The following is an 11,120-nucleotide window of genomic DNA, read 5'->3' as shown; positions in this document are numbered from 1 at the left end:
TGGAATGGAGAATAGCAAGCCAAGTAGAACTCCAATGAGCACAAACACCAAGCTTGACAAGGATGAAAAGGGTAAGCCTATTGATGAAAAACTCTATAGAGGTATGATCGGAAGCCTTTTATATCTCACTGCATCTAGACCGGATATCATGTTTTCCGTATGTTTATGTGCACGTTTTCAATCATGTCCTAAAGAGTCTCATTTGCATGCCGTTAAACGCATTCTTAGATATTTACATGGCACATTGCATTTGGGGTTATGGTATCCTAGAAGTTCATCCTTTACTTTATGTTCCTACTCGGATGCCGACTTTGCCGGAAGCATTCTTGATAGGAAGAGTACCTCGGGTACTTGTCAACTTCTAGGACAATCTCTTGTTTCTTGGTGTAGCAAGAAACAAAATTCGGTTGCACTATCAACCGCCGAAGCTGAATATGTGGCGGCGGGTCTTTGTTGTAGTCAAATCCTTTGGATTAAACAACAATTAAGAGATTTTGAAGTATCTCTTGATCACATTCCTATTAAATGTGATAATACAAGTGCAATCAATCTAACCAAGAACCCCATTCAACATTCTAGAACTAAGCATATTGACATTAGACATCATTTCATTCGTGATCATGTGTTAAATGGTGATGTTGTTCTTGAGTTTGTGGATACAAACAACCAACTAGCTGATATTTTCACTAAACCTTTAAATGAAGAAAGATTCAACTTCATTAAAAGGGAATTGGGAATGCTAGATGGTGGTTGTTGAGTGTATATTTTTTTTGTATGTATCTTTTTGAAAGCATGTCAAAATTGTTTGATATAGTTTTATTTTTTTTCTAAACAAAAAGGGGGAGGGGAAGCCCAAAAATTCCAGGTTCGGAGGCACTTTCGGCCCCCTAACCTTCAATTTCAAGGGCAATATGAAAAGCGGGATATTTTCTGTCTTTTTTCTTTTCTCTTTTTCGACCGCCTAACATTCTATTTGGCCGCCGAACATTGTGAAGTTCGGCCGCCGAAGTTTAAGTTCGGCCTCCTAAACCTGCCCAGGTTCGGCCGCCGAAGATTAGTTCGGCCGCCGAAACTGCGCGTCCCTTAAAAACCCCCCGCGACAGCTCATCATCTTCCTCGCGCGTCCTTTCCCTCTCGCCGAAGCTTTCTCTCTCTCCCCCGTAGCTCCCTTCGTCTTCCTCTCCCAAATCGCCCGTTTTGAGCCTCATTTCCCTCAAAAACTCCATTTATACTCTGTTTTTCTCTCTGAAACACCAAAAATCAGCTTCGTTTCTTCCCACGGAACCCATTTCGAACTTTTTCATTTAGGTAAGTTTTGTTTTTCCCTTTCTATTTTTCTTTATCATTGTTTATTTTTTTTCTGTTGATTTGATCTTTAGGGTTGTGATTTTATCATGTTTTGTTGATATGGGTATTTAGTATCTGCTGAGTATATTTTTTATATATATGCTGTTGTTAGCTGGGTTGGGTTATTTGGTTTGTTTGGTTTACATTTTTTTGTGCATATTATGAAGCATCAGTATTTTTTTATTATTATTATTTTTGGTTTTGAATGTAGGCATTTTTTTTGCAGTAACTGATTAGCTGGGTTATTGATAGCTATGTTTTTTTTTAAACTGCCTATTTTTTTCTGTTTATGTTAGCTGAACAACAAGTAGCTGCTATATACATATACTCTTTTTGTGTTTTATTGCTCTCTGTTAGCTTGTTAGCTAGGCTATTGATAGCTGGTTATATACATATACTCTGCCTATTTTTTGTTGTTGATCTCTGATTAGCTGGGTATATATATATATTTTTTTTGCTATCTTTATAATACATGTTAGCTGGGCCATTTGTTTGGTTTGTTTTTATTTAGCTGGGTTATTTGTTTATGGGCTGAGTCTTGTGGCTGTCTTGTGCTTTGTTGCTTATAGTTAATCTTGTTTTTCTTCTTTGTTCATATGCCTCTGTAGCTGTTGTTTGGGTAAAATGGGTAGAAAATCCACAGCCCGTAGACACCCATACTTTAGAGGTCAGTCTAGTAGGCAGCCTCCTAGGTCTCCCTCCCCTGACCCTCCTACCTCTCCACCCTTTGAGTTCCCTGTTGTTAGAGAGCATGATCCTGCTTTTCAGCCTTTCTCTCTCAGGTTTGTTCATCCTGGGAGAACCATTCATGCTAACAGTGTTCAGCTCTTTCGTTCTCATGGTTTTTTACAGCCATTCATTGTTCAGGGTTGGGAGCACCTTCTTATCACTCCATCAGACACCCATCCTAGGATTGTTAGGGAGTTCTATGCAAACCTACACACCTTTACCCGTCACACTCCCCCCCACCTGGTCAGCTTTGTAAATGGTCAGAGAGTTTTCCTCACTTCTGACATCATTGCTCGGCATCTAGGTGTCTCCAACTCTGGGGCTGTTGTCTCTACCACTCATAAGTGGATCACTGGTGAGGTCTCTTCCCTTCACCAGACTAGGATTATTTCAGGAGACGTAGATCGTGAGGAGCCCTCTAGGCTTAAGGCCTGTGACCTCAACACTCTCCCTAAAGTTATTCACCACATAGTCACCTATGAGGTTCTCCCTAGATCGGGTCATAGGACTGCACTCTCCTACTCTGACATGTTTGTAGTGTCTTGTCTGCTAGAGGGTCGAGCCCTTAACCTGCCACATATTATGATTCACTCTATAGCAGACTCCCTTAGGCTGAGTCGAGGCTGTCTCCCCTTTGGTCGTCATCTTACTCTTCTTCTCCGAGCCCTAGGTGTTGACCCAGGTACCGAGTCGGCCTTACCTTTGTCTAGTGAGTACACCCCCTATACTGAGGCTACCCTCCACCACATGGGTTTGACTAGGAGAGGCAATGAATTTTATAATTCTAGGAGAGATTTTGCAGCTCGCAGAGCAGCACATGCAGCAGCACAGGCACATGATGGTTTTGATGAGGAGTCAGATGATGCTTCTCCTGCTGATCTTGAGACAGAGCGAGCTCCCAGAGGCGATGCTAGTACTGGGCGGTCCACCGAGCAGGGTACATCTTCACGGACTGCATCTGATTTGTATGATGCCATGGGTCGTCTGGAGCTGCAGGTTGCTCAGATATTTGATCGCCAGGCTCAGATGTCTGATCACCAGACTCAAATATCTGATCGCCAGACTCAGATGGAGCAGCAGTTAGCACGACTTACAGACCAGCAGCAGACCCTGATTGAGCAGCAGAGCCAGATTTTGCACCTTCTTCAGCAGTCATCTGGAGTGCCACCTCCTCAGTCTCCTCAGTGATCTTTTTGTTTATTTAGTTACTCTTTTTTCTCTCTCTTTTGGTATTGCAATATTTTTTTTTGTTTTTGATGATGTCAAAAGGGGGAGAATGGTATAATGGTATCATATATGTATATATTTGATGTTTTGGATTTGGATATTGGCTATATTAGTTTAACTCTTTTGGTTTTATGGATTTTGATACATTGTGATATCTATTTGACTCATGATTATTGTGTATAATTATAACTCTTCTTGAGATGCATTTTTTGTTGGAACTCATTCATTCATATAGGATCCATCCATTGCATCTCATTGCATTGAGTCAAAACCTCCCTTATGTGCCTTCTCACATTTTAAATATGGCATAAAGTATTTTTGACAGGGGGAGCACATTAAGGGGGAGTAATTTTTAAAATGCACACACTACACCTATGATTATTATTTTATTGATTACCAATTGTTTGTCATCATCAAAAAGGGGGAGATTGTTGGACCTAAATGTCCTAATCCTTGTTTTGATGATTAATAAACAATTGGTGTGCTACTAATTATCTTCAAAGGTGTTTGTTTTGAGCTTGCAGGTTCCCTATTGAAATAAATGAAATTGCTTCAATCACAAAAGTGAAAAGTGCCATACATGGAAGCATACCACAAGAAAGGGATAAGAAATTATTTTATACTTTGATAAATTCTATTCATTGTAAATTTCAAGTAATTGATTGTGATGGCTCAAGGTTTCTTTCATTTCTAAAAGTTCTTTTAGATATGGCCAATTTTTTTAAGTACTTGACCTTCAGGGACCAAAATGAAATTTTCCAAAAGAAGTGCTTTTGAAATTATTTTTTCATCAAAATGAAAGATCTAAACATATAGGTTACAAAAATTCAAACGGTTTGAAAAATGGATTTTTACAGCCTAAGTTATGATTTTTCAAAGTTTTAAAGAAGGGATTTTTGTGCCCCCTAAACTCAACCTTCGGCTTCCGAAAGTCAGGGACAGAAACGAAAGTCCCCTATGTTCGGTCGCCGAACATTGACTTTCGGCCGCCGAAAGTGGGTTTTTAAACCAGCCCCCAAAGTGTAACCTTCGGCTTCCGAAAGTGAGGGACAGAGACGAAAGTCCCACACTTTCGGCCGCCGAACTTTTAACCTTCGGCCGCCGAAAGTATGTTTTGGTTCTGCCTCCGAAGCCTAAAGTTTGGCTTCCGAAAGTGAGGAACAGAAACGAAAGTCCACCATGTTCGGCCGCCGAACCTTGATTTTAGGTCGCCGAAAGTTCAGTTTTAAGGGAATAGTTTCTTCACCCCAAATGGTTCGGCCGCCGAACTCTAAGCTTAGGCCGCCGAACCTGAGTTTTTCTGAACACGGTGTAACGGTTATTTCTGAACATAAACGGCTTTATTTGCATTTAATGCACCCCAACGGTCATATTTATGATAGAACTATAAATACAACTTGCTTTTGATGTGAAGAGGTTACAACAACCATCTAAGCAAATATTTATTGAGATCACAGCATTTTTCATTCTCTCTCTCAAAACCTTGAGCCAAAGCATTAATTTCTTGAAAGCTTGTTTTGAGTTGTAATTGGTTGGCTTTTCTGAGTAAGTAAAGGTTGTTGAGAGATTCTATTGTTGTGAGTGTGGCATTGAGCAAAGTATTGCTCTTGAGTGAAAAAGGAGATTTGTAAAGAGTAAAGGCTTGCTCTAAGATTGTAAGGGTTTTGATCTTCACCCAAAGAAGATTTGATAGTGGAGTTGAACTCTCAAGGTGGACTTGAGGAGAGGACGTAGGCTTGGATAGCTGAACCTCTATAAATCATTGTGTTGATTTTTCTCTTCCCTATTCTCTTCTAATTTCTTGTCTTTGCCTTTAAATTTTTTATAAACCCAATTCACCCCCTCTTGGGTTGCCTCAAGGGACAACAATTTTATTATTTAGATAATTACTATTGAATCTTTGAGTTTTTTAAAAATTCATTAATTTATTTTTATTTTAAAATTATTTTATTAAAATATTCATATAATTTATAAATATTTAAGAAACAAGTAAATAAATTTTAAAATATAATCTTCAGCAAAGAAGCATCAAAATTTGCTTTTATCTTTTTGTTTAGAGAAAGTTGCCCCATGTGAGGTATCTCAGATATATTATAATTTCAATTATATATATTATTTAATTTTTATAGTTTTAATATTTATATTATTCCGTTCTCAAATTAAAATTAAAATAATTTTATTAATAGTTTCTTTAACCGAAGAATTATATAATTTAATTTTATAAAATATAAAAATATTTTAATTAAATAAATTTTAAAATATAATAAAATAATTAATTTCTTAAAAATTTAGCAATTAAATAATATTTTTATTAGTATTTTTAATTTTAATTAACTTTTAATATTTTTTAATTAATGTCTAAAAAAATACTTTTTGACGATAAAACTGATCAATCCGAATTCTTTTTTTTCTAAAATCTCATAGAAGTTTATCGCGTCTTAGTTAGAAAGAGCACCGATCCATTTAAGTTTAATAGTTCGGTTAATCGAAATATTATGTTTGATTTAATTAGTATTTTTTTCAGTTTATTCAATTATTTTCGGTTTGGTTTAAACGTGTTAAATAATCGACAAACTGAATAATCGATTTTATATATAGTAAAACACTGATTTTATATGTGCTTTTAAATTTCATATGAATTTATATAGATTTTTTAAATATTATTATTATGTATTCAGACAATATTTATTGATAAATTTATATGAAATATTTATTAAATTATTCGTAAAAAATTAAAAAATATTATAAATATCGGTTTGAAATAACCAAATCAAATCAAACCAATTTTTATCGATTCGATTCGATTTGATTATATCTTCATAATCGATTTTTTCAGTTTTTAATATTTTTACAATTCAATTTTTGATTTTTTCGATTCAATTCGATTTAAAATCAAATCGACCGATTCCATAATCCTAATCTAAATTGAGTCTAGAAGTGGTAATTATATTTTAATTTGAAAAATGAAATTTAATTACTTATTTTAAAATTAAATTAAATTAAATTAAATTGAAGTATGAGATTAAAAAAAGCTCATTTAACCTATATTTTTAAAGTAATAAAAATAGTAAATAAAACATAAAAAATAAAATAAAATGATAAGGCATTCCATCATTTTCTTGTTTAAAAGATGAAGGAAAATATGAAAAATGAAAATTTTGAGTAAAAGGATTATGTTCTTTTTAAAATTAAGGAATTTTCAATTTAATTTAAAAAAATAAATAAATATATGAATTTTGCTAACTGTTGGGATTTTTCTTTTTTAGTAAAGTTCCCGAAACATAAGGGACAAAATTAGGTTAATTACTAAAACAATAATAAAAAAGGTATCTACTAAAATAATATCAAATGATAATTAATGACTTAAATATTAACCAAAGAGGTGTTTTGTTAAATTTATTGAAAAAATATTAAAATAAAATTTTGTTTGAAATTGTTCGAATTATATTTTTAAAAATTTACATTATTTTGTAAATTGTTTTTAAATAAAAATTAAGAATTAGGAAAATAAAATTTGAGATCTTTCAAATTTACTCAGATCAAATACACTTACCATCAGATTAAGCCTATGAGTAAATATTATTTCTTAAGGTTAAAACTTAAGAAAAATTATACAAGAGAATACTTCATGATATACAAAATTAAAGAATTTATATAAATATAATTAATGTAATAATTATAACAAAAAGTATATTTAAAAATATATATACAATTTCGGTAGAGTGTATATTTAAATTTATTTATAAATCCAACTATTAAATTAAAGAGTATGAAAAATAATATAAAAAATGGGTTAGATCAAATAATATTTTACAGTCTAAAAAATAAAACAATTCATATACTAATCTAATTATCCTAATTTATATTATATATAAAAATAAAAAAAGCAAAAATAATAAAATTTTCATAATATTTTAAAATTTAAAATTATTTAAAAATAAATAATTTATCTTATAAATTAATTTATTTTTTAAATTACTTTTTTAATAATATACTTATTTTAATTAATAATCTATACTATATATAAAAGTGAGAATGAGAAACTATATAAATTTTTAAACCACTCGTATTTAAATATAATTATTGATTGTTTTGACCAACCAACATTTAAAATATAAAAATTAAACGTACTTCACTTATAACTATTTCATTAATAAAAATATAAAAAGTCTTAATTTATTGATGGTCTCTTCTTGATTCGTGTTTTATAATTATATTGAAAATAAAATATCATTAGAAATAGATCACATAAGTGTTAAGAAAATATTAAAAATACTGGTATCAATATTAAATTAATTTTTAGAAAAACTGTTAATTAAATTTAAGGCAAAAAATAAATAAAAAAAATAAAATTCTTAATTAAAATATATATTACATACTTACCATACAAATAAAACCATTCTCTCTTCCTATTTATTAGAATCTTATTTTATAAAATTGATATTTTATTTTAATGATATTTTTGTAAAATGTTGATTATCGTATGCGTATTGACGTATTTTTTATTTACTCCATTCATATTTTCCTGAACTTTGTCCTATTTCTACATTTTGCGTTAATTTTTGATTTTGTTCTAAATAATCACATCTTAATTTTAATTGTCTTACTTCCAATTTTAATTGTCTTATTTCAGATTGTAAATCCATAGAGGAAATTGTTGTTACGGGTTTCTTCTGTTTAAATAATTGTTCAATATCTTCGAACTTAGTTGGTGGTGCAGTTTCTTGTTTTATTTCTTCATTAATTAATTTTGTTAATTTTTTAAACATTTTTCGTTTAAGATTAGAATCTTGTACTTGTTCTATTTGTTCTAATACTTGTTGATATTCTGTTAGAACGTTTACCTTATTGTTACAATTGCAAATTTCTCCTTGACAATTATGGTTGCTATCTGAACTACTTATTGTTTCTGCTGAATTATCACTACTATATTCATCATCTAATTCTGAAGAAGATAACTTATCTTGGTCAATTTTTTCTAACAATTGTTCTATATTATCTATTTTTAATTCTAAACCTAATTCATGTATTTTTCTTCTTGCAGGACATTCCTTTGCATAATGTCCTTTTTGGTTACACAAATAACAAGTTATATTAGTTTTATCATTAGATCTTTTAAAATTGTTTTTCCTATAAGTATTTCTTTTAAAGGGTCTCTTTGTAAAAGGTTTTTTAGTAATTTGCTTATTATATTTATTATATGGCTTCCTAGGATACTTATATTGTCTATAAATTTTTTCTTTAAAAGGTTTATATCTTTTATGTTTCTGTTTCTTTATGGTTCCGAATCCAAATTGTTCACACCAATTTCCTAATTCTTTTCGAGATTGTCTATTTTCCATTTTTAATTTTTGTTGTAATTTCATGTCTCTACATAATCTTATGCCTGTTAAATTTACACAGGTTATTAGGTCTCCATATGTTAAGTCATCATAAGAAATGTGTCCAAATTTTTGTTCAATTGTTTCTTTTACTTTTGTTGCAAATAATCTTGGTAGTCCTGTTAGGAATTTTTCTTTCCAATGGTATGCATTAGGGTCTGCTAAAGCATAAACTCGTTTTAGGAAATTATCTTTATACCATCTAAAATTTTCTAACTTTCTACATTTAAGATTTTGTAATATTTCACTATTTCTTTCAGTGTATAAATCTAAATCTCCTATAAAATGAGATATAAGATTATAGACTAGATAAGCTAAGACAAAAGCTTGCGGTTGTCCTGTTAGTGGGTCAATAACTGGTTCGCCAGTAATGCTATCGATTCTTCTAGCATTTAGTATATTTGTTTTTATTTCATTGCTTAATAATTTGTCCCACCATGTCCTTAATTCTCCTGTAAATCCTAATATGATATTTTCAGCGGCATCTTTTTCTGTAATGCCAACTCTTTGTTTATAAATATTCCCTACAATGACCATTTCCTTGGTTATTTGTATTATTTCTGTTTCAGATAGGTCATCTATATTCCATTCATAAATATTTTTTGCATTATACTGTCTTTGTTTCCTATCTAATATTTTTAAATCATCTGGTCTTTTTTCGTATTGTCTTCCTATGGCATTTAAAGGAATATCATTACTTTGGTCAGAGTATGATACTTCTAAGGGATTATCTATAATGTCATCTTCTGATGAAGAGGTTTCATTGTATTCAGTTAAAATAGTTATTTTATTTTTATCTTTGTTAGTACTTTCACTTGATATCTTACTCTGTGTAGGTTCTTTTATTTTGATGCCTCCTGTCATACTAGGTTTTGGAGACGTACCTTGTTCTCTTATAATATTTTGCAAGAATTTTGACATATCATTTAATTCTGTTTTTGGCTTTAAAAGTTACTATTTCTATGGGATTTTGTGATGGAGGTATCATTTTTGTAAAAGATTTATTAATGGGTTTTTTCGCTGGATCTATATCATATGGTTTTGGATTGCTATATCTCTGAGATAAATATATAGTGTTTGGTTTTGGAGTTATGGGAGATGGTGCCTGAGGTGTCTCTATGTGTTCTATATTTGTAATTTCTTCATGATTTCTATCTATTTTTTCTTCTAGTCTATCTAATTGTTGGCCTATGATATGTAATGATACATTGGTCCAATTGTTTTGTAGGCTGATGTCTCTTATATTGTTTTCCTCAATATTGTCAGTTTTTACTATTGGTTGCATGCCATGAGCTTTGAAACTGTGTCACGAAAACCATAAGTCAGGCAGAGAGTGGTAAGACCTGCAGTGTGAGTAGAGAAGGAAGTGTATGTGCCAACCCTAGAAATTTAAGATGAATATGTTTAGGAGAAATAGATCTTCTAGGTCTAGGAGACCAGACGACGAACTCATAAATGATTTAAATATTCATACAGATCATAATCAAACAATTTTATCAAGAGAAAATATATGGAATGACCAGCAATTAACAAATTGGAAACCTCCAAAGACACCAGTAGATACAATTTATAAAACAGGTATATTAGATTTCAAATCAATTAGAGCAATTAAAACGAAAGAAAAAGTTATACCCTTATATGCTGATAAACAATCTATGAGTTTATTAAGTCAAAAAACAATAATAAAATATTTAAACCAAGGTTATAAATTTATGCACATAGGATTAGTACAAATTGCTATAAAACCATTAACTGTTGAAGGATTAAATACTAGTATGCATGTAGCTCTACGGGATTGTAGACATATTAATTATAAAGATTCACTATTAGGATTATTTGAAACCAGCCTCACAAATGGACCAATTTATTCAAATTGTTTTCCAAATTTCACTATATCATTAACAGATCCTCATATAATGAAGATTTTAACATTAGATATTCTAACTCATAATTATAATATGTTAAAAGGATCTCACATATATGAAATATTTTATAGATTAAATTATAAAATAATGAATACAGGATTATGCCCTAATGCCATAAATCATAAAAAGGCAGATGGAGAAACAATATTTTGGGAAATTGATCACTCTAAAGCAAATATAACCATCCCCAGAACTATACAATGGAAAGATGTAACTTTACCAGAAACTTGGAAATATCCAGTCAAGACAATCCCAAACAAACCTTTTAAGGAAAATAAAGAAATAGACTATATTATTCAAAATGATGATGGATCATTAGAATTAAAATACAAGAGATCAAATTCCTTTAGACAAGCAACTCCTAGTATATACCAACCTTCTCGACATTCTTTAGATACATCTCGTAGAAGACATAGTATAGAGATACAACCAGATAATAGTATATCAGAAGACTCTACTATTCCTCTTCCTCATTATTAAGGACCTTTTGTAGGAGAAACCTCTGGAACTA

Source organism: Manihot esculenta, chromosome 2, assembly GCF_001659605.2.
Source record: "Manihot esculenta cultivar AM560-2 chromosome 2, M.esculenta_v8, whole genome shotgun sequence".
In the NCBI taxonomy this organism is placed as follows: domain Eukaryota; kingdom Viridiplantae; phylum Streptophyta; class Magnoliopsida; order Malpighiales; family Euphorbiaceae; genus Manihot; species Manihot esculenta.
Note: the sequence above shows the minus strand (reverse complement) of the source record.